Below are 23,196 nucleotides of genomic sequence, written 5' to 3' on the forward strand. Positions count from 1 at the left end.
GAAACTGGAAACCAACCCCAAAGGGAAAAAACCCAAAACACCCAAAATCATGGAGACTGAATGGTATGCTATTAAACAATGAATGGGTCAAGAATGAAATTAGGGGAAGAAATCAAAAAGTTTCTGGAAACAAATGAAAATGATCTCACAACAACCCAAAACTTATGGGATACAGCCAAGGCAGTCCTGAGAGGGAAGTTTATAGCAATACAGGCCTACCTAAAGAAAACAGAAACATTTCAAACAAATGAACTTACTCTACACCTGCAAGAACTCGAGGAACAACAACAAAAACAGCCCAAAGCAAGTAGAAGGAAGGAAATAACTAAGATCAGAGCAGAACTAAATGACATAGAGACTAAAAGTACAATTCTAAAGATCAATGAATCCAGGAGTTGGCTCTTTGAAAAAATAAACAAAATAGACAAGCCTTTAAGTAGGCTCATCAAGAAAAGAAGGGAACAGACACAAATAAACACAATCAGAAATGAAAGAGGAGAGATTACAACTAATACCACAGAAATAGAGAGGATTGTAAGAAATTACTATGAAGAACTGTATGCCAAGAAATTTGAGAACCTAGGGGAAATGGACACATTTCTAGAAAAATATAATCTCCCAAAACTCAATGAAAAAGAAGTAGAACACCTGAATAGACCAATAACAGCAAAAGAAATTGAAGCAGTAATCAAAAAACTCCCATCACACAAAAGCCCTGGACCAGATGGATTCACAGGAGAATTCTACAAAGCATTTAAGGAAGAGCTAACCCCCATTCTTCACAGACTATTCCAAAAAAATCCAAAAGGATGGAAAACTCCCTAACTCCTTTTTATGAAGCCAGCATCATCCTAATTCCAAAACCAGATAGAGATACAACAAAGAAAGAAAACTTCAGGCCAATATCGCTGATGAACATAGACGCTAAAATCCTCAACAAAATATTAGCAAATCGCATCCAACAATATATCCAAAAGATTATACACCCTGACCAAGTGGGATTCATCCCAGGGATGCAAGGATGGTTCAACATTCGCAAAACAGTAAATGTAATTCATCACATAAACAAAAGCAAAGACAAAAACCACATGATCATATCAATAGACGCAGAAAAAGCTTTCGATAAGGTACAACACCCATTTATGATAAAAACACTCAGCAAAATGGGAATAGAGGGGAACATTCTTCAATATAATAAAGGCCATTTATGAAAAACCTACAGCCAATATCATACTCAATGGACAAAAACTAAAAGCTTTTCCACTAAGATCAGGAACAAGACAAGGATGTCCACTTTCACCACTCCTATTCAATATAGTATTAGAAGTTTTGGCCACAGCGATCAGGCAGGAAAAGGAAATAAAAGGCATCCAAATAGGAAAGGAGGAAACAAAATTGTCACTGTTTGCAGATAACATGATAGTGTACATGGAAAATCCTATAGACTCTACCCAAAAACTGCTCAAACTAATTAATGAATTTGGCAAAACAGCAGGATACAAAGTCAATATCCAGAAATCAAAGGCATTTTTGTATACAAACAATGAATCAGCAGAAGCAGAAATCAAGGAAAAAATCCCATTCGATATAGCAAAAAGAAAAATAAAATATCTGGGAATAAACCTAACCAAGGAGGTAAAAGACCTGTATGCAGAAAACTACACAGCACTGAAGAAAGAAATCAAGGAAGACACAAACAAATGGAAACATATACCGTGTTCATGGATTGGAAGAATTAACATCATCAAAATGTCCATACTACCCAAAGCAATATACAGATTCAATGCAATACCTATTAAAGTACCAATGGCGTATTTCACAGACATAGAACAAACACTTCAAAAATTTATATGGAATCATAAACGAGCCCGAATAGCAGCTGCTCTTTTGAGAAAGAAGAACAAGGTAGGAGGGATCACAATACCTGATATCAAACTGTATTACAAGGCCACTGTAATCAAAACAGCCTGGTACTGGCATAAAAACAGGCACATAGACCAATGGAACAGAACAGAGAGCCCAGAAATCAACCCAACCCTCTACAGTCAATTAATATTCGACAAAGGGGGCAGTAACATAAAATGGAGTAAAGATAGCCTCTTCAGCAAATGGTGTTGGGAGAACTGGACAGCTACATGCAAAAAAATGAAACTTGAGCACCAACTTACACCATACACCAAAATAAATTCAAGGTGGATAAAAGACTTAAATATAAGCCATGACACCATTAAAGTCCTAGAGGAGAACATTGGCAAGAAAATCTCAGATATTTCACGCAGCAACTTTTTTACGGATATGTGCCCTAGAGCAAGGAATATAAAGGAAAGAATAAACAAATGGGATCTCATCAAAATAAAAAGCTTCTGCATGGCTAAAGAAAACAGTATTAAATTAAAAAGACAACCAACTGTATGGGAAAACATATTTGCCAATGATACCTCAGACAAAGGTTTAATCTCCAAAATATACAAAGAACTTACACGACTCCACTCTAGGAAGACATCTAACCCAATTAAAAAATGGGAAAAGGACTTGAACAGACACTTCTCTAAAGAGGACATACAGAATATCCAGAGACACATGAAGAGATGCTCAATATTGTTAGCTATCAGAGAGATGCAAATTAAAACCACAATGAGATACCACTTTACACCAGTCAGGATGGCTATAATAGACAAAGCAACAAACAACAAATGTTGGAGAGGGTGTGGGGAAAAGGGGACCTTAGTTCACTGTTGGTGGGATTGTAGACTGGTACAACCATTATGGAAAACAGTATGGAATTTTCTCAGAAAAATAAAAATTGACCTGCCTTTTGACCCAGCAATTCCACTACTAGGATTATACCCCAAGAATCCTAAAACATCAATTTCAAAGAACCTATGCACCACAATGTTCATAGCAGCACAATTTACAATAGCCAAGAGTTGGAAGCAACCTAGGTGCCCATCAGTAAATGAATGGATCCAAAAATTGTGGTACATATACACCATGGAATTTTATGCAGCAGAGAGAAAGAAGGAACTACTACCTTTTGCAACAACATGGATGGAACTGGAAAGCATTATGCTGAGTGAAATAGGCCAGGTGCTGAAAGACAAATACCATATGATCTCACCTTTGACAGGAAGCTAAAGAATAAAACAAACAAGCAAACAGAATAAAAACAAAGACGCTGAAATAGAGAACAAGTGGGCAGCGACCAGAGGGGAGAGGGAAGGGAACTTAAGGGGAAAAAGGGGGAGGGATTTTGAGGAACAAGTATGAAAGACACAGAGATGAGGACTGGGGGGAATGGGAGGGAGGGGGGAGACCGGGCGGGGGGGGGGGGAGAGAAAAAAAATGTACTTGAAAAGTAACTAAATAAAATTTAAAAAAAAAAGAAAACCCCAAAATAAATCCATATCTCTATGGTCAATTAATATTCAACAAAGTGGGCAGGAACAAAAAATAAATTAAAATACCCTCTTCAATAAATGGTATTGGGAGAACTGGAATGGTACATGCAAAAAAAAAAAATGAAACTCAATTGTCAATTTATACCATACACCAGAATAAATTCAATCCAGGAAGCTCGGAGAGTCCCAAAGAAGTTGGAACCAAGAAGGAACACACCAAGGCACATCATCATTGTATTAGCCAAGATTCAAATGAAGGAGAGAGTTCTAGAAGCAGCAAGAGATAAGGGGACAGTCACCTACAAAGGAGTTCCCATCAGACTGTCAAGCAGATTTCTCAGAAGAGACCTTACAGGCAAGAAGGGGCTGGAAAGAAGTATTCCAAGTCATGAAATCCAAAGACCTACAACCAAGATTGCTCTATCCAGCAAAATTTTCATTTAGAATGGAAGGGCAGATAAAGTGCTTCTCAGATAAGATCAAATTTAAGGAGTTCATCATCACCAATCCCTTATTATAGGAAATGTTAAAGGGACTTACCTAAGAAAAAGAAGATAAAAAAACATGAACAGTGAAAGGACAGCAAACTCACAGTTATTAACAACCACACCTAAAACAAAAGCAAACTGAGAGGACAGCTAGATCAGGAGCAGAACCATAGAAATGAAGATCACATGGAGGATTAGCAACAGGGGAGTGGGAGAAGGAGAAGGGGGGAAAAGGTACAGAAAATAAGTAGTAGACAGTAGGTAGAAAATAGGGGGAGGGCAAGAATAGTATGAGAAATATAGAATCTAAAGAACTTGAGACACGTGGTCATAAATTAAAGGGGGGAGTGGTGGGGGAGGAATGTGCAGGGTGGAGGGGAATGAAGGGGGGAAATAGAGCAACTGTAATGGCATAATCAATAAAATATATTTTTTTAAAAATGGGTAAAAGACTTAAACACTAGTCATGACACCATAAAAGTCCTAGAGGAAAACATAGGCAATAAAATTTCTGCTACTCACTCAGCAGTATTTTTGCCAATATATCCTCTAAGGAAAGGGAGATAAAGGAAAGACCAAACAAATGGGACTGCATCTAATTTTAAAGCTTGTGCATGGCTAAAGAAAACATTGGCAAAATGAAAAGAGAACCAACCATATAGGAAAACATATTTGACAATGATATCTCAGAGAAGGGTTTGATCTCCAAAATATATAAAAAACTCAACCCATTCCACTCCAGGAAGACAAACAATCCAATTGAAAAATGGGCAAAGGACCTGAACAGACACTTCTCCAAGGGGGACATACAGAGGACTCAGACATATGAAAGGATGTTCGGCATCACTGGCCATCAGAGAGATGCAAATTAAATCCACAAGATACCACTTCACACTAGTCAGAATGGCCATCATTAACAAATCAATAATCAAGCACTGGTGAGGATGTGGAGAAAAGGGAACCCCAGTACACCGTTAGTGGGAATGCAGACTTGTGCAGCCGCTGTGGATAACAGTATAGAATTTCCTCAAAAAACTCAAAATTAAACTGCCTTTTGACCCGGAAGTTCCACTGTTGGGACTATACCCTAAGAGTCCTGAAACATCAATTCAAAAGAACCTATGTACCCCAATGTTCATAGCAGCACAATTTAGAATAGTCAAGTGCCAGGATCAACTTAAGTGCCCATCAGTAAATGAGTGGATCAAAAAACTATGGTACATTTACACAATGGAATACTAGGCAGCAGAAAGAAAGAAGGAGCTCCTACCCTTCAGGATAGCACAGATGGATCTGGAGAACATTATGCTAAATTAAACAAGCCAGACATTGAAATATAAATACCATATGACCTCATCTATAAGTAGAACTTAATCAACAAAACAAACAAGCAAGCAAAATAGAAGCAGAGACCTTGAAATAAAGAACAAACTGACAGTAACCAGAGGGGAGAGGGGAAAGTGATAACAAGGGAAAGGTGAACATTCTTCAAGGAACATGTATAAAGGAGACATGGACAAAGACAAAGGTAGGTAGAATCAAGGGTTGGAGGTGGGGGAGTGTGGGAGGTGAGAGTGGGTGGCATGGGGAAGTTTTGATAATAGCCCAATAGGTATTTTAGCCTGGGCATGTAGACTGAAATTTCATATAAGATGGCAACTTTGCATTCTCTTCATCCTATCAGCCCTGCCCTGGCACTGGACTAGGTACACAGAAACCATATGATACATAATGGCTATAAATTTTCTATCCTCTGCACCTTGCACTTTATTTCTTCTTTTCCAACATCTGCATCCTAGGCAGAAGCCCAAAGTTCTAGTTCTGGCTGGGTCATGGAGTCCTAACAGCTTATTTAGTATTCAAGTACATTTTTGTACAGGATGTCCTAAAGTGAGTGTGACAAGTAAAGATGAGGGTGAGGGTTGAGATTGATTCAAAAGTCAGTATTTCAAATAATCCCAAATCAAAGCCTAGGACACTCTCAAACCATTTATCCAAAAGGTTCATCCCAGTCAACAAATATACAGAGTGTGCAGTGGCACACACTGCCACTCATAGTCCCCCATGAACTCATACTCATTATATACAGTACTACTCAGTCATGGAACTCTCTCCCATGAAGGCCAGATAAAGCCACATAATCCTTTCCAACATAATGCATCAAGCAGCCACAACTGCTTAATTTGTCAGTTCATGAAATATTACCTATATGTCACTCTTGCATTTGGTAGAAAGGGAGAATCTGGATATGAGGCAGTCAAGTGATAAATGGGGATCAAGACAAATGCAAAAGAAGTAAAACGGAATGCAGAAGTATAGCCTCCAGCAATCAACTGAGCCAATGAGGGTAGGTACAGAAGCTTCATGGAAAGTAACTAAAGCTTGGCGGGGGTAGGGAGGGATCTGTTAAAATTGCTGGCCCAGCCTAGATAGCAGCACCTTAACAGTGTTATCTTGCAGGACCCTCTGGAGACAAGACTCCTGAGAAATGCAAGGATGAAGGTCAAGTCAGAGAACTGTGATACTGGGACTATGGAGTGGAGAAAGGAGAAGACTATAGGTTTCTAGCTTATGTCTGCTCCAGTTTCTACGAGTTTAAACATCCAAATCCTGCCTCTAGTCTGCCATCACTGGACTCTGGCCTATGACATAATTTTATTCTTATTTCCTCAAATTCTCTCTGAACTGAGTCCTGCACTCTTGAGCCCTGCCTATAAGGCTGTTTTATGTTTTGCTCCTTTAGTTTCTTTGCAACCTATTAATATTGATTTATCATTTTGTTTCAAGCTCTGAGGCTGATTCTGCAAAACAGCATCTGCTGGTCTGCTCTTTAGAAAGATGTGTTTCTAAAGGAATTTCAGTTCTCAAGGCTAGAACTTGGAAAAGTCCCTCTTTATGAAATCACAATTATTTGGAGGACCCCAAAAGCATCCATGTTTTTTTTTCCAGAAACTTGTCAAAACAAGCTTCTTAGAGACAGAGCACCATCCTGTGTTATGCCCCAAAGCATCTTTCACAAAATGTGTAACCTAAGGTTCTATGATTGAGTGCATGATTGTTTCTTTTTTCTACTTCCTCCATATGAGCATGCTACCCTACTGGAGGAAATGTTGTCCCTTGCCTAATTCACTAATCTGTTGTCCTCTTTGTCTCAGAGTCTAGTGTTTATTATCAATTGCAAAGTTGCTTTCACTGTATTTCCCAGAAGGGCTTAGACCCTGATTTAAACAATTCTCTTGGTCTTGGGCTTTGCTACCTCTAAAATCCAGAGGTATTTATGTATATTAAACCTTCTGCAATAAGTAAAAATAATAATAATAACACAGATGTGAACAGATTACTACAGTTTTTAAGGTATAATGCTTCCATGTGAAATAAGTGAATTAGAGCTTATTATTCCCATTTTCAGGATGAAGTAATTGTGTTCCAGAGGGGTTATGACTTGTGTCAGGCCACATTGTATGACTATGTAATTCACACTCTACTATTGTCTTTGCTCTAACATGGGCATCTGGATCAGGGTATTTTATACCCATAGTGGGATCAGCCTTCTCCTGAGAAGCCCCTTTTTCCAGTGCCAAGAAGCTGATGGCCTTAGAGCTCATCTGGTCTCCAGTGAACGAAGCTTTCAGTGATTGATGATAGCCCCAGTCTCCAGTCCATTCCATTAGGAGTGTCTGCTCTAACTGCTGGAGGCATGCAAATATTTGCAGTATGTGAGTATGCAGTGGAAATCGGCTTTGCATTTGCAATTTGCAGACTGAAAACCCCAAAGTACTGGTTTGGGGCTCAAGAAGCATGAGAATATTTGAGTGTGCCTACACTCCAAGAAAATAGCAATATTTCCAGTGCCAGATACTTGAAAGAAGAGAAGGAAGATACATTTAAAACAGAAACTAAAGAAATGGAAGCAAGTGGATACGTGGTTTGCAGAAACCCACTTTATACCATTTTCTAGATGACAGTACATTGACTCTCAGAAAGATGAAAGGACATGATTGAAGTTCTACCATCAATATTTCACAAGTGGTGGGATTTGAACTCAATCTGTGTCCCCCAAACTGGCACTCTCAACATTGCACTCTGCTGCCACACTAGATAATCTCAAAGGAAATTTTCTATTGTGATTCACATCTTTGTTTCTTTTGAATTTTTAAAATATGTTTATTGGATTGTTTTAGAGAGAGAGGAAGGAAGAGAAACATTGATTCGAGAGAGAAACATCAGTTGGTTGCCTCCCATAAGTGCCCCAAACAGTAATCTAACCTGCAACCTAAATATGTGACCTGAATGGGAAATGAACCCCCAACCTTTTGGTGTGCAGGATGATGCTCCAACCAACTGAACCACACCTGCAAGGGCCCTTGCTTCCTTTGAATCAAAGTCTAGAGTGCTCAACTTTCAAGTCCCCAAGAGAAATTTGGTGAGGAGTAATGTGAAGCAATGGTGAATGACTTTGTCTCGTCCTGTATATGTAATGAGAGAAGATGGGGGTTTCTGCTTCCAGCATGCTCAGAAGGGAAGCAGTTTCAGCTGTTTTTCAGGCTGGGTTATTTTATCACTTTTAAATCATTTAATAATTCATAACAGTGGTTTATAATGTGTGTAACACAGACAACCAGAAGAGGAGATTTCCAATAACTTAACTTTGTAAGTGAACTAAATAACAACATAGTATTGGCAAGTTCATACTTGAGGCTTAAAGTAGAGGACCTCATAACTGCTTGAAACTACATGTCTGAAGGAGAGTGTTCTGGCTGCATTAAGAACATGAAGGGGTTTCTCACTTCCTTTGTAATTTTTGGATAGTCATTGAAGTCTCTGTGCCCTTTGAGGAGGAGGAGATATTGTTCATTTTTTCAGTGCAAGGTTTTGAAGTATCAGAATTAAGTCACATTTGATTTTGCAGTACAACATAAATGTCCAGCCTGTTCCTTGAAGTTCATGAATATAGTTTCCCAGGCAGTTGCTGTCCCTTCCCAGCAAAGTTTACACTCAGTTGTTGGATTAAATGTGGTAGAAAGAAAGATTAGTGGGCTAGAAGTCAGGAAATCAAAATTCTAACCCTCACCAAGTCTCTTCTTTGGGCTATGATTTCTACATCAGAACACAGAAAGGTGGATAAACTAATATCTAGGGGCCTCTCTATTTCTGACAAACTCTGGGCCTTCACTGTACTCTCACAGATTTAAGAATTTTTTTATCATGGATATGGACAACAGTGTGATGATTATGAGGGTGAGGGAGTAGTATTAGGGGGATAAATGGTCATGAAAAAATAAATTTAAAATAGAATTTTTGAAACACTTTATTTGAATTTAAAGAAATTATATAGGAATTACAAGTTCACTGTATGACAATAAGAAAATATAAACAACAAAATAAAAAGAATAGTTGGTTAGAATTGTACTGTTAAAGATATCTACTGTTAAAATTGAGGACTATCTACCCTTCTGAACTTTTTATATGCATATTTATCTATACTTATATATGGTGTTTTAATTTTATTTTTAAAGTGTAATAGAATCATAGCATAAAGACTACTTTGTAATCTGCTTTTGTTACTTCACAATGCATCATGAATGTTGTGTGGATGTGGAAAATTTATGCCACTCTATTCATCATTGTGGATTTGAAACACAGATTTCTGTTCTCTCTCCCCATATAGGTTCATACCAGACAAACTTCACCCATTCTTTACTATTTCACTAACTCCTTCTTTGTTCCTTACAATTAATGTAGTTGTTAAATAAGAAAAAATTAGGAAGCCATACTTATTGATGAGCAAGATTGCAATACTTGAAGAAAAGAAGTATTCCTCCTTCCTTTCTTGTGCTTAGGCATTTGTGGATTTCCTCCACATCCTATTTTTATAAGGTAATGACACTAGATAAGAAGACAGAATCTGCCTTTTATCTATCCTTTTCATTCTTTTTCTTCAGCATACAATTGATGTTTGTAGAAAACTTTCATCCTCTTCCACAGACTTAGTTCTGTAAAGTTATCAGGCCCATTTTTTAGATTTAAGAGACAGGGAAATACAGCAATTCATCCTCAAACCTGAATTTTTTTCTGTAAACCATAGCTCTACATTGGGGTTATAACTATCTTGACTAATTGAATACAATTAGCATTTGTTTCCCATTTGGCTAGTGATCTCTTTGTGTGCTTTCCATTTCTCAGAAATCTGAGAAAACAAAAAAGATTAATAATATTATAATATTTAGCAATAATATATATGTCAATAACTATCTACATCGTCATTTGAAGTGGCTACAGGGTATCTCATAATAAACATGTTTCATATTTACTTAAGTAATTCTCTATTGTTGGACACTTAAACTGCTTTCCCTCACACTATTGGATTTATATACTGAAAATTACTAAATACTGCTACTGGAAATCAAAGAAGACCTAAATAAATGAAAATAAATACCATGTTCATGGGTTGGAAGAATCAGTGAAGAAAAGATGTCAATTTTCCAGAAATTGATATATAAGTTAAATAGCGTTCTTATACAACTTCCAACAAAATATTTTGTATGTAGATAAAATACTATTTTTAAATGTGAATTAAAAGACAAAAACTAGAATACCTGAAATACTTTTGAAAAAGAAGTATAGTATATAGGGGGAATAATTTTATCAGATATGAAGTCTTTTTATATAGCTACAGTAATCAAGATTGTGGGTATTGGCTGAAAGATAAACATATAGATAAATGAAAAAGAAGAGAGAAACCAGAAATAGACCTACACAAAAATGTTCAATTTATTTTTGACAAAAATTCAAAAAAATTCAATAGAAGTTGGATAGCCTTTTCAACAAATTGTGCTGAAGCAACTGGATATTCATGGGCTAAAAGTGAACTTTGACCCAAACTCATACCTTATACAAAAATTAAACCCAAAATGTATCACAAACTTAAATGTAAAACATAAAAGTCTAAAACTCTTAGGAAAATATACAGGAAAAAATCTTCACAATCTAATCCTAAATAATTTTTAGATTTGACAACAAGCTTGATCCATCAAAAAAATGTTTTATAAACTATACCTCAACAAAATGATAAAATTTTGCTTTGTGAAGCACATGTAAGAAGGATGAAAAAACTTCATACTGGGAGAAAATATTTGCAAACCACATATCCAACACATGTGTGTGTGTACACACACACACACACATATATATATATATATATATATATATATATACACATGTATATATATATATATACTATATATTCACTTAATATCATTAGTTCTGTAACATTAAGTGAAACATGTAATGAAACCAATTTTATCATAGGCTACCTGATGTAAAAGTTAAATTCCTGTGGTACCTCATTAACATTATAACAAAAAATTAAATAAAACAACATAATTAAAGGAGTTGCTCTCTATATAATTTCAAAACTCATCAGCAGAAAATTTGCTTTTGGCATGACAGTGTGAAGAGCTCCACTGACCTACTCTCCAGTGAAACTCATGAACATTATTTAAAAACAATCATTTAAAGACTCTACAAGTGGTCCCAAGGGCAAAGAGCAAATGAAGCAACATCTATTCAAGAAAAATATGATAATTAAGAGTCTGTGATAACTGCACCAAGAACACTCCTTCTCATTTTGGTCTCAGATCAACGAGGTGAATATTCCACCAATCAGCTGCATCCAAGAACACAGGGCTCACTTTTCTCCCAGCTGCTACTCAGAAGGCATTCTTTCCTGGAGGAACAGGACTTCAACATTTGTCACATTCCCCTCTGCCCAGATGCTTCTTCCTGAGTTTAAATACAAATGGAGTTCTGCCTACAGGTGGGAACTCCCTCCTTTTGTCTAACCTACATTTGTACAATGGAGATTCCTTCTTGGGTCTGACAAGCTGAGAACATTGAGGCATCAGTAGCTTTTCCCCAACATGTGAGATGGTGGTTCACCTCTAGGAGGAGAAAGATGAAAAGACCTGAGGCTTAGTGTCCAGCCTCCCCACCACTACTGAGCACTCAGCTCCTAAAATGGGAGTGTCACTCAGAAAGTTGATTGCCATTGTTCCCAGGTCCAGAGCCCCTAGTTCAGAATTTTTGCTTGCTTGGAGAAGCATGGTCTAAAACTGTGAGCTTGTGGTAAAGGGGATTAAGATTAGATTTATATATCAAATGAAGATACAGCCTAAACTGTAGACTGGCAAGTTTGTAGGAGAGGACTAGGGAATAAGACAGCTGTGAGGAGCTCTGCTGAGGTCAAAACAAATACCAAACAGTGACCACTGAAACAGCTCCATAAAATAAATTACAATATGATTATATTAGTTTGTAGATAAAGTTTATGCCCCATCACACTGTTGTAAACAACAGAACAATAGGAAAGCAATTTGTGGAGCTTAACAAATTGGTGTAATCACAGAAAAAGCAGAAAAGAGCTCTGCCATCTCCTCATGATTATGGACGCACCCAAAATTTCGCTTCCTTAAGAATTGAAAGGAAGTAGATGTCACTAAAATAGTGCAACCATTCACTAAACAAGTAAATAAGTCAATAATACCAAACCCAGGACTTCCAGCCAAGATGGAGGCATAGGTGGAAACACTGTTCCTCCTTGCACAACCAAGTTTAAAGACAACAAAGCTTTAGTAACAAAAACGCAACCAAAACACAGAAAATTGAACTGTATGGAAGTCTGACAACAACGACCCATTCAACCAGACTGGTAAGAGGGGTGGAGTCAGTGGCTGTGGGAGCAGGGTCAGGCAGGAAAAAGCTGGACCAACCCAGGTGCACAGGTGGCGGTTGGCAGATCCCAGGTGTGCAGTGGCAATGGGCAGACCCAGTGAGGGCACAAGGTGACTTGCTGACCATGGTCACACATTTACCAGCAGATAAACCAGGTGAAGGAGTGAGCAGTGAGACAGACCGCGCAAACCAGGGCCCCAGCGACAGGAATTAAAGCCTAAAATCACCAACTGGAAAAACATTCAAGGGTTGAGGTGCTGGTAGAGGCTCCCAGGCTCACAGAGAGTTTGTTGGAGAGACCCACAGAGTCCTGGAGGGTGCACAACCCCACACACCTAGGAGCCGGCACCAGGGGGGGAGCCTGGTTTGCTTGCAGGAAGCAGCAGTGGGGACCAAAATCTGAGAGATACCCTGGAACAGTGTCATTGCCCCTCTCTGACCCCAGCCCCACATACAGCGTCACAACCCATCAACTGGGTTGCTCCACCCTGGTGAATACCTAAGGCTTGCCCCTTATATGTAACAGGCATGAGCAGACCAAAATATTATGGCCCAAGAAGAATAGCTCAAAGCCCCAGAGCCAATACTTCTAAGCAACCAAGAAATAGCCAACCTATCACATGCACAGTTCAAAACACTGGTGATCAAGATGCTCACAGAACTGGTTGATTTTAGTCACAAATTAGAGGAACAAATGAAGGCTAAACTTATTGAAATGAAGGGAAGTGCACAGGAAACCAATAGTAATGGAAAGAAAACTGGGACTCAAATCAAGGGGGTGGGACCAGAAGGAAGAAAAAAATGACCAAACAGAAAAGGATGAAGAAACAAGAATTCAAAATAATGAGAGGCTTAGGAACCTCCAGGACATCTTTAAATGTTCCAACATCCAATTATAGGGGTACCAGAAGGGGAAGAGGAAGAGCAACAACTGGAAACCTTATTTGAACAAATAATAAAGGAGAACTTCCCCAGCTGGCAAAGGCAATACACTTCCAGGACATCCAGGAAGTTCAGAGTCCCAAAGAAATTGGATCTAAGAAGGAACACACCAAGGCACATCATCATTACATTAGCCAAGATTAAAATGAAGGAGAGAGTTCTAGAAGCAGCAAGAGATAAGGGGACAGTCACCTACAAAGGAGTTCCCATCAGACTGTCAGCGGATTTCTCAAAAGAGACCCTAAAGGCAAGAAGGGGCTGGAAAGAAGTATTCCAAGTCATGAAATCCAAAGACCTACATCCAACATTGCTCTATCCAGCAAAGCTTTCATTTAGAATGGAAGGGCAGATAAAGTGCTTCTCAGATAAGGTCAAGTTCAAGGAGTTCATCATCACCAAGCCCTTACTATATAAAATGTTAAAGGGACTTACCTAAGAAAAAGAAGATAAAAAAGATGAGCAGTGAAAGGACAGCAAACTCACAGTTACTAACAACCACACCTAAAACAAAAGCAATCTAAGAGGACAGCTATATCAGGAGCAGAACCATAGAAATGGAGATCACATGGAGGGTTAGCAACAGGAGTGGGAGGAGGAGAAAAGGGGAGAAGATAGGTAGAAAATAGACAGGGGGAGGGCAAGAATAGTATGGGAAATATAGAATCTAAAGAACTTGTGATACATGGACATAAACTACAGGGGGGAATGGGGGAGAGGTGTGCAGGGTGGAGGGGAATGAAGGGGGGAAATGGAACAACTGTAATAGCTTAATCAATAAAATATATTAAAAAGAAAATAAATAATAGCAAGTCCAAAATTTGAATTATCAGTAAACAGAAATGCTACAATATGTTATCTAAAATACCAGTTTTCCAACAAAAAAATTACAAGAAATGGAAAGAAATAGGAAAGTATGACCCATACTTAACAAAAAAGGAAACAACAGAAGCTACCTGTAAGGTTGACCATATATCAGATTTAAGAGAAAATTATTTCAAAATACTCATTATAAATATGTTCACAGAACTAAAGAAAAACTTGGTTAACAAATAAAGGAAGTTGTAGGACTCAGTGGTGCAGTTTCCTTGATTACCTGAGCTGGTGCTCCAGGAATGTCCCTTGTGTGGATTATGTGGGCTTTCCTATTGTAGCTGAAGTCTCAATTGGCTTATTTGTGTGTGTGTAATCAAACCTCAGACTGGTTGACTGTGAGGCTCAACCCCAACCATGGTGTTCTACCTGCTATGCTGGTGCTGACCTCAGGGAACAGAACTCAATTCAGCTGTGTTTTGTGCCTTCTGAGCTCTCCCTTTGTATATAATGCTTTTGAAGCTTATTGGATCCTGCTGTGATGTTGTATGAAACTGGCCATTCTGTTTTGGTTCTGGGCCTCTTGGGAGGGACTGTGGTACAGGCCAATATAACACACTGCCTGTGACTGGCCCTGGGCTACCTGTTTACCTACAAGCGATCCACAGTTTGTGGCTGCTTCTGCTGTGATTAGGCATGTGCATGAAGGAAGAAGCTGCACATAAAGCCAGCTGTTAGTAGCACTGGGCCCAGGGGCATGTCAGAAATAGCCCCAAAGCACCCCAAGATGTACCTTTACCTACCTCCAATTGCCAGCTGCTTTTTAGGCTAAGTCACTGAAAGAGCCTTTGATGGAGTTGGAAGGATGGGTCTAGTGGATCTCGTGTGTGGGGGAGGTGCAGTTCAGGCTTCAGGGAAGGTGATTGGTGTGGTCCTTTTCCCAGAGCATCACAACTCAATCTGTCCCAATTTTGCTCCAACCTCAGCAGGGCAAAGGCACTAGGAATTTAGCACGTGGGGCCTCCAGAGCCCAAAAGTTGGGTCTGCCAGAAGCTGAGAAGGTGGTTCTATCAGATCTCCTACAAGAGAGAGAAGCACTAGTAAGGTTGACAGGGAAATGGAGGGAATGACCCCTGCCCTAAAGCCAGACAACTCAGTAACTGACAATCCCTAAGTCTGCCCAGACTTCTACACCCTGGCCTAGGGGGCTCAATACTCAGCAGGGTGTAAGTTTAGTAGGGTGGGGCAACAGGGAATTCTGAGTGTGGGGCAATTACTTTTCCCCAGGTTGATATCACATGTAGGGGAGTGCTTCCTCCAAGTAAGATGGCATTTGCTTTATGAAAGAGGAACTCAGCAAAGGGACTCTTGCAGATGTCTCATAGCTCCCTTCCCAGAGCCACAAACCCCAGACTCTTTCAGAAGACTCTACTCTGCCCTCCTTTTGCCAGAGCCCAGGGTAAGTGGCTGTGAATGCAATTTTGTGTATTGACCCTTTAACAAGGTGGCTGTGTCTCTAGTAGACTCCTATTTCTCCCTTATGGACAAAAACCCTGCTGCTTTTCCCAGCCAAATGTTATGTGGGTACCTCTTCTTGTCTCTGGTGCCCTGGGTTTGGGAATCCAGCTTGGGATTTAGATTCCATGCCTGTCAGGAGGAATCCCCCAAAGCTCAAATCCCTTCCAAATCTCAGCTGTAGCCCATGGGAGCAGGGCCAGCCTGTTTCACATCTTTGCCCTTCCTACCAGTCTAGATGTGTCTTCTTCTGTAAATCCTTGATTACAAGACTCTTCTTCAGTTAGTCTTCAGTTGGTTATTCAGGATACTTGTTCTTTAATTTGTTGTAATTTCAGTTTGGTCCTGGGATGTTAGTGTATCTTCCACTTACTCCACTGCCATCTTTAAAATCTCCTCAAACTACTTTTTAATTTTTTATGATTTATTTTTAATTTACAATCAAGCTCATTAATTTAAGTAGTTGTTCTAAGGACTGTGATATGCACACCTAACTTTTCATTATGTACTTAGAGTTAATATTTTTCAAATGCACATAAGACATAGATTAATAAATATCATTGCATTAGCTTCTTTGGGGATGAGCTGGACTCTAAGCAGTTAATTTATATTCACCAATATACCAGAGAAGAATTGGTAAACTAGAGTCTATTTATTAATTTTCAATGAGCACTATCACAACTAGAAATTTTTTTTAATTTATGTCAGCTTATTCTCCTCTTAGGAGTGAAACACATGTGAGAAACCAAATCAAGATCAAAAGGCCCTGAGTGGATGCATTCAGGGCATACTGAGTGAATGCTTGGAAGGAGACCATCACATTCTGATAACTGTGAGTTTCTGCCCTCCCTAGGCACTTTCAGCTGAAGTCATGAATTCCTTCTACCCGTCTTACCCAGTTTTAGAACTGCAGAACAAAATTCAATAAAGCAGGTTGAGGTGTAGGCTTAGTGTTCTTTCCTGCTTGAGTTTTGACAAGATTTATCCAGATACTTGTTGAATCTGAGGCTCTGCTCTGATTGGCCTCCATCTACCTAGTCAGGCCCTCTTCTGGAGCTGCTCCCTACTGTTCTTTCCCCACTCCAGTCTGATAGAGCCTTGATGATATGACCTGTCTACAATCTGGGATTTCACTGCTGCCAATTATCCCCTCATCAATGGAGCCTACACAAATTATACTAAAGATCTGTTGAGTCATCTTTTTCTACTGTCATAGACATCATCATCATCATCATCATTTTATTCTAGCAATTTCAGTATAATGTTTTTTACTTACGTGATCTAATACTATCTTCCTAGTAGCTCTATGAAGTAGGAAAGGCAGATGTAATTGACTTCACTTTGTATGTGAAACATCAAAAGCTCAGAAAAGTTATTTTTTCAGACATGTGCAGCTAGCTAGCAATGAAGCCAGAACTCAGATCCATGTCTTTTACTTTTTAGTGTCACTTTTCCCTACAATAATGTTTCACCTAAGATGCCTATTATAATGATTCCTAAGCCTCATGTTCTTTTATCAGAAAATCAGAAAGAAATTCTTCAAAGAGCCTTTGAAAGTCCTCTAAGGTCTTTCTTATGAATAGGCAAAAAGACATACATTGTATAATACCCTGTCTACTTATCAGGGTTAGAAATGTGTGCCTCCTTTCACACATACAGTGCTGGAAATATTCTGTAAATATATTCCTGTTGTCCCAGGTCTTTGAATTACATCATTTTTATTTTTTTAATTTTATTTAATTATTTTTATAGAGAGGGATGGGAGGGAGAAAAAAAGTAGAGAAACATCAGTTGGTGGCCCCTTGCACACCCCAACCAGGGACCAGGCCTGAAACTCAGGCATGTGCCCTGACCAGAAATCAAACTATTGACCTTTCGCTTTGCACAATGATGCCAGTCAGGACTGAATTACATCATTTTTAAAAGCTCATGTTCTTTGATATGGGCCACTCTGGCTAGGGACTCATGACAGGACAAATGATAATCTCACAGATGTTTCAACTAAAGTCCCTATACACTTTTATTTCTGGGATTTCAGTTATAGAAACCTCCAACATTTGTGATTATTCTCAACTCTAGTTTTGCATGAGTCTCAGGTAACTCATACTGTTGTCCTTTTTTTACCCAATGTAATGCTGATCTCTCTAAATGTTATAGGTTTTTACAGCCAACTCATGTTCTATCATCCAAGGCCTTAGTTTTCCTACTATTAATATAGGGAAATTTCATTGTCTCCCATGGATCTAAAAGATGCTGGAGAGTTAGAACACCTGCCATAATTTTAAGGAGACTCTGTAGATAAACTCGAGAAATATTGTTTGAGGTGCCCTTCAAGATGGCTCTTCCAGGAAGAGCTTTAAGCTCTTCCTCTTTCAGGAAACATGTACTTACCTACTTTATAGCTTCCTATAAAGGAAGCTTCCTCTTTCAGGAAACATATACTCATCTACTTGAGAGGCCCATTGTTCTCTCCATGCTCCTATCCATTTAGAAAGTGAAGTGGAAAATAAAAGGAGGACTATGAGAAAGAAAGCCACTTAGACCAGCATAGTCTATGGAAAAACAAAGTCCTCCTCATTCTGTAAAGTTTAGTCTCACTAGCACTAAAATTCAACAGTAAGATTCGGTCATCAAGTCCACCTTTCTCTCACACTGATTCTTCTGCACGTATTTCCTTCTGGGAACTTACAGGCTTACTGAGGACAGGATTTTAGAATCTTATGACTGTATTCTCTCTACTCTTTTCCTCCTTTCTCCCCTCATCCCCTTTTCGCTCCCTTCCTGCTCAGTGCCTTGGCCTCAATATCTTTACCAATCCCGAAATATAAATATCCCAGTGTCACATATTTGCACTCTAGGGCTCAAAGAGGCAGTTGGCTAAACTGTGGTCCAAGCTGAGCTTTAGATTAATGAGGAATGTTTAGCTGATAGAGGAGCAAATTAGCAGAATTGACTGTATTACTTTCTGGATCTGACCTCAGCTAAGTCACTTGAGGGCAAGCTCATGTCATTATTCTAGTGCATGACCAGCTTTGCCCTTATGGTATCCATCTAATAGATATTGAGCTTACCATAACTTATGTTAACAAATAAAAACTCAACTCAATAAATTTGAAGATTGAAATGGACTTATTTAGCAATTCATTAATTGGGCAACATCCCATTTTAATGTAGCATGTAAAAAGGAGCCTGAGAAGTTTTACAATATGGAAGTCTTTATAGATAAAAACTAGATAGGGTATGAAAGTTATTAGCAAAAGAAAATAAAGGACTGTTTTAGGAAAGCTTACCTTCCCTTTGAGGAAGGCATTGTCTCATCATGCAGATTGCCTGTGACTCCTTTTGGAGAAAAGAGGGCCCAGTGACAGATTACTTCATTGGTACCTACCAGAAAATAACAGACTGACTCATTAAGAACAAAATAAATTAAGAAACAAAATTAAAACAGACTCATAAGTATAGAAAACAAACTGATTATTACCAGATGATGGTTCGAGGTCTGGGGTGAAAAAGGTGATGAGATTAAAAACTACAAATTGGGCTTTGACCAGGTAGCTCAGTTGGTTAGAATGTCACTACAATACACCAAGGTTGCAGGTTCCATCCCCGGACAGGGCCCATACAAGAATCAACTAAATGAATGTATAAATATGTGGAAAAACAAATCAATGATTTCTTTCTCTCTCTGTCCCTCCCTTCCACTACCATTCCCCTCTCTTTCACTCTCTTTAAAAATTAATATTTTTTTTGCCCCAGCTGGTGTGGCTCAGTGGATTGAGTGCTGGCCTATGAACCAAAGGGTCACTAGTTTGATTCCCAGTCAGGGCACATGCCTGGGTTGTGGGCCAGATCCCCAGCAGGGGGTGTGCAAGAGGCAACCACACTTTGATGTTTCTCTCCCTCTCTCTCTCCCTCCCTTCCCCATCTCTAAAAATAAATAAATAAAATCTTTAATATTTTTAAAAGAACTACAAATTTGTACTTATGAAATAGTCATGAGGATATAAAATAGAGCATAGGAAATATAGTCAGTAATATTGTAATAACCATATATGGTTCCAGGTGGGTAATGTAAATATCAGGGGTAACACTTTTTAAAGTATATGATTGTCTAAACACTATGCTGTACACCTGAAACTAATACAATAATATTAAATGTACACTGTACTTTAAAAATAAACTTATTTATTCATTTGTTGCTTTCAGTTTTATATGCCCCCCAAATTTAATTAAAATTAAAAATAAATAAAAATTTAAATAAACTTTAAAAATCAATGTCATTATGAAAAGAAAAGAGAGTACAATCCTGAAAGTTGAAATTGAAATTGGTCAGGTATTAAGTCTAGTTTTGCTATTACAATTTTTAGCACAAATGACTCCACTTGGATCCTATGGTATTCTTAACAATTTCTGCCTTTTGATCACAGCTCTCAGCTTGGGTAAGAGCTGTGATCAAAATTTGAAGCATTAGTGTCACTGTGAACTACTCCTCTGTAGTTCTCATAGATTTTATTGATCCTCTGTCTGATATTTACTGGTCGTGATATTTCTGCTTAATCCCTGTGATTTTCACAGGCTAGGGTTTCCAGTTCACAATCTTTTTTTTTTAATATTATTTTATTTAGTTACTTTTCAAGTACATTTTTTTTAATCTATTTCTCCCATCCCACCGTACCCCCCCCCGCCCGGTCTCCCCCCTCCCTCCCATTCCCCCCCCCCAGTCCTCATCTCTGTGTCTTTCATACTTGTTCCTCAAAATCCCTCCCCCTTTTTCCCCTTGAATTCCCTTTCCTCTCCCCTCTGGTCGCTGCCCACTTGTTCTCTATTTCAGTGTCTTTGTTTTTATTCTGTTTGCTTGTTTGTTTTATTCTTTAGCTTCCTGTCAAAGATCCAGTTCACAATCTTTAAGTCAGTCTTTCTCTTCATTTCTTTTTTGGGGTTCCAATCTCAGTGAGATCACTTGCTTGATGGTTGGTAGCTGCAAGCACACATTTAAAGCTTTTAAAAAATACAATGCACCAAGGACATTATTATGACACCTATAAACAAGATGATTCTCAATGTTTGGAGTGCCCCATGCAGCCATGGTCCCCAAGACCCAAACCAATGAAAATCAAATAAATCAGAGAAAGAACCCAAAGAGTCACCCTTGTAAGCCAAATGGCTTGCTCAGTGATCATATGTAACTGAATCTCAACTTCCACAGAAGTAGTAAACAAGGTGCTGCAGACGCATTCTTGTGTCTATTGCCACAGCACAGACATATCCTTGTTTAGGTAAAAGATAATCAAAGCTTATCCAATGTCAAGTGGAAATTTGGCCGGAGAGTCTAATAATTTTAGGGGGTAGTTATTGCTTTAATAATGGATTCTTCAATATTTCAAGAGTTAAGGAGAGGTTCCTGATTATAGCCTCATTTGTATTTACTCTTAACCAGGTCCACAGACTACTAGGTACCTGCCAAAGGTAGTGAATACTTAATCATAAACAACCTTCTTGTAGGTCTTTTCTAACTTAACAATGTAAATTTAGAGGAGCTGATCAATGAGTTGTCTCAGTTTCTTTGTAAACAGTTAGGGACACAGATAACCAAAAAAGTATTACCTGATTTCCTGCCAGTCATCTAGGCATTCATAGCCCAAAGAGAGTAAGAACCACCGGAGAAAAAGATAAACCCTGTCAGGCATAAGTCACTTCCACTAAGGTTGCACTGTTAATGGATAAACCTGAGTTTTCAATGAGAAGACCCATGCCTGAAAGGTTAGCTCACCTTAGCAATGGCCTGGAGTATATAGATAATGGTGTTATCTTTCCAAGCCCATGGCAAAGTAAAGAAAATAAAGAAAACAAGAAAAGTTTTCATGTTTACTTACAGTATAAAGTCTTTTTCTGGTGTTTTGGGTGAAAGCAGTCTACATTGATATCAGCTACTTTTCTTTCTCATCAATTTGATTCATAGGTCTCCAGCATCATCTGTATAGGACCAGATTTCTTTTCTTTTTTATTTTATTAAAAGATTTTATTTATTTAATAAAACTTTAATAAAAATCTTTATTTAATCATCTTTATTTAATAAAATCTCTCCTTCCCTTTCCCCTTTAGAGGGGAAAGGGAAGGAGAAAGGGAGAGAAATATCAATATATGGTTGCCTCTCGTGCGTTCCCTGCTGGGAACCAGCCTGCAACCCAGGCATGTGCCCGTACTGGGAATCGAACTGCGATCCTTTGATTTGCAGGCCTGCACTCAATCCACTGAGCTACACCAGCCAGGGCTCGTATAGGACCAGATTTCAAGTGGAGCTTTTTTAGTTGTGAGATGTGTTTCCAACACTCAATGCCTTTTTTGTTTTGCAGCAATGTCAGTGCTTAGGAGTACTTGGTAAGGTCCCTTGCAATGGGTCTGGAGGACTGTCTTCCTCCAATGATGCTTCCAGAATATCTAGTCACTAAGCTCTAGGCTCAGGTCAACAGGATCCCCTGCATTGGGATCTGGAAATGTTTCTTTAACTAGTCGATGATAGGCATGAGTATAAGACATTAAAGACTTGCAATAGTTGGTCATACTAGCATGAGACAATAGGGATTCACAGAAGATTTTATTCTAATAGACATTGGCCTACTGGTGACTATCTCATGTGCAGTGATATTAGTGTTTCCCAAAAGGTGTACTGAAAACAGTCAGCATGACCAAAGGCAATACCTTAGGCCAAGGGATTCATCAAGTTTACAGATTTTAAGTTTGTGCATCCCACTACATCTCTTGACCTTGAGGGTGATAAGGACAGTTATAAGTTTTCCTTTTTTAATTTTATTTTTCAATTACAGTTTACATTTAATATTACTTTGTAGTAGCTTCAGGTGTACAGCATAGTGGTTAGACAATCATATATTTTACAAAGTATTCCCCCTGATATTTCCAGTACCCATCTGGCCCCATTACATTACTATATTACCCATGAACAGTGATAATTCTAAGATGTTTTCATAAGGCCCATATGATTTTCCCAATGAATTGAGTACATTGATTACTAGAGATTGAAAGAGGTATATCCCAAATGGGAAACACATCTTCTAATAGTTTCTTTACCACTGTGAAGGCATAAGCCTTGTGGACAGGGAAGGCTTCAATCTAGCCTGAAAACACATATGCAAGAATAAAAAACTTATTAGTAACTAAGTGGCAGTTGAATAAAGTCCAGCTGTACATGTTTAAATAGTTCAGAGAGAGGAAGTCTGAGGCCTCTGGGGACAAAAATAGTTTTAAAAAATTATGGACCTGGCAAGTCAGACATTGCTGTTTTTGCAAATTATAGA

Source organism: Artibeus jamaicensis, unplaced genomic scaffold, assembly GCF_021234435.1.
Source record: "Artibeus jamaicensis isolate MK-2021 breed Jamaican fruit bat unplaced genomic scaffold, CSHL_Jam_final contig_457, whole genome shotgun sequence".
Lineage (NCBI taxonomy): Eukaryota > Metazoa > Chordata > Mammalia > Chiroptera > Phyllostomidae > Artibeus > Artibeus jamaicensis.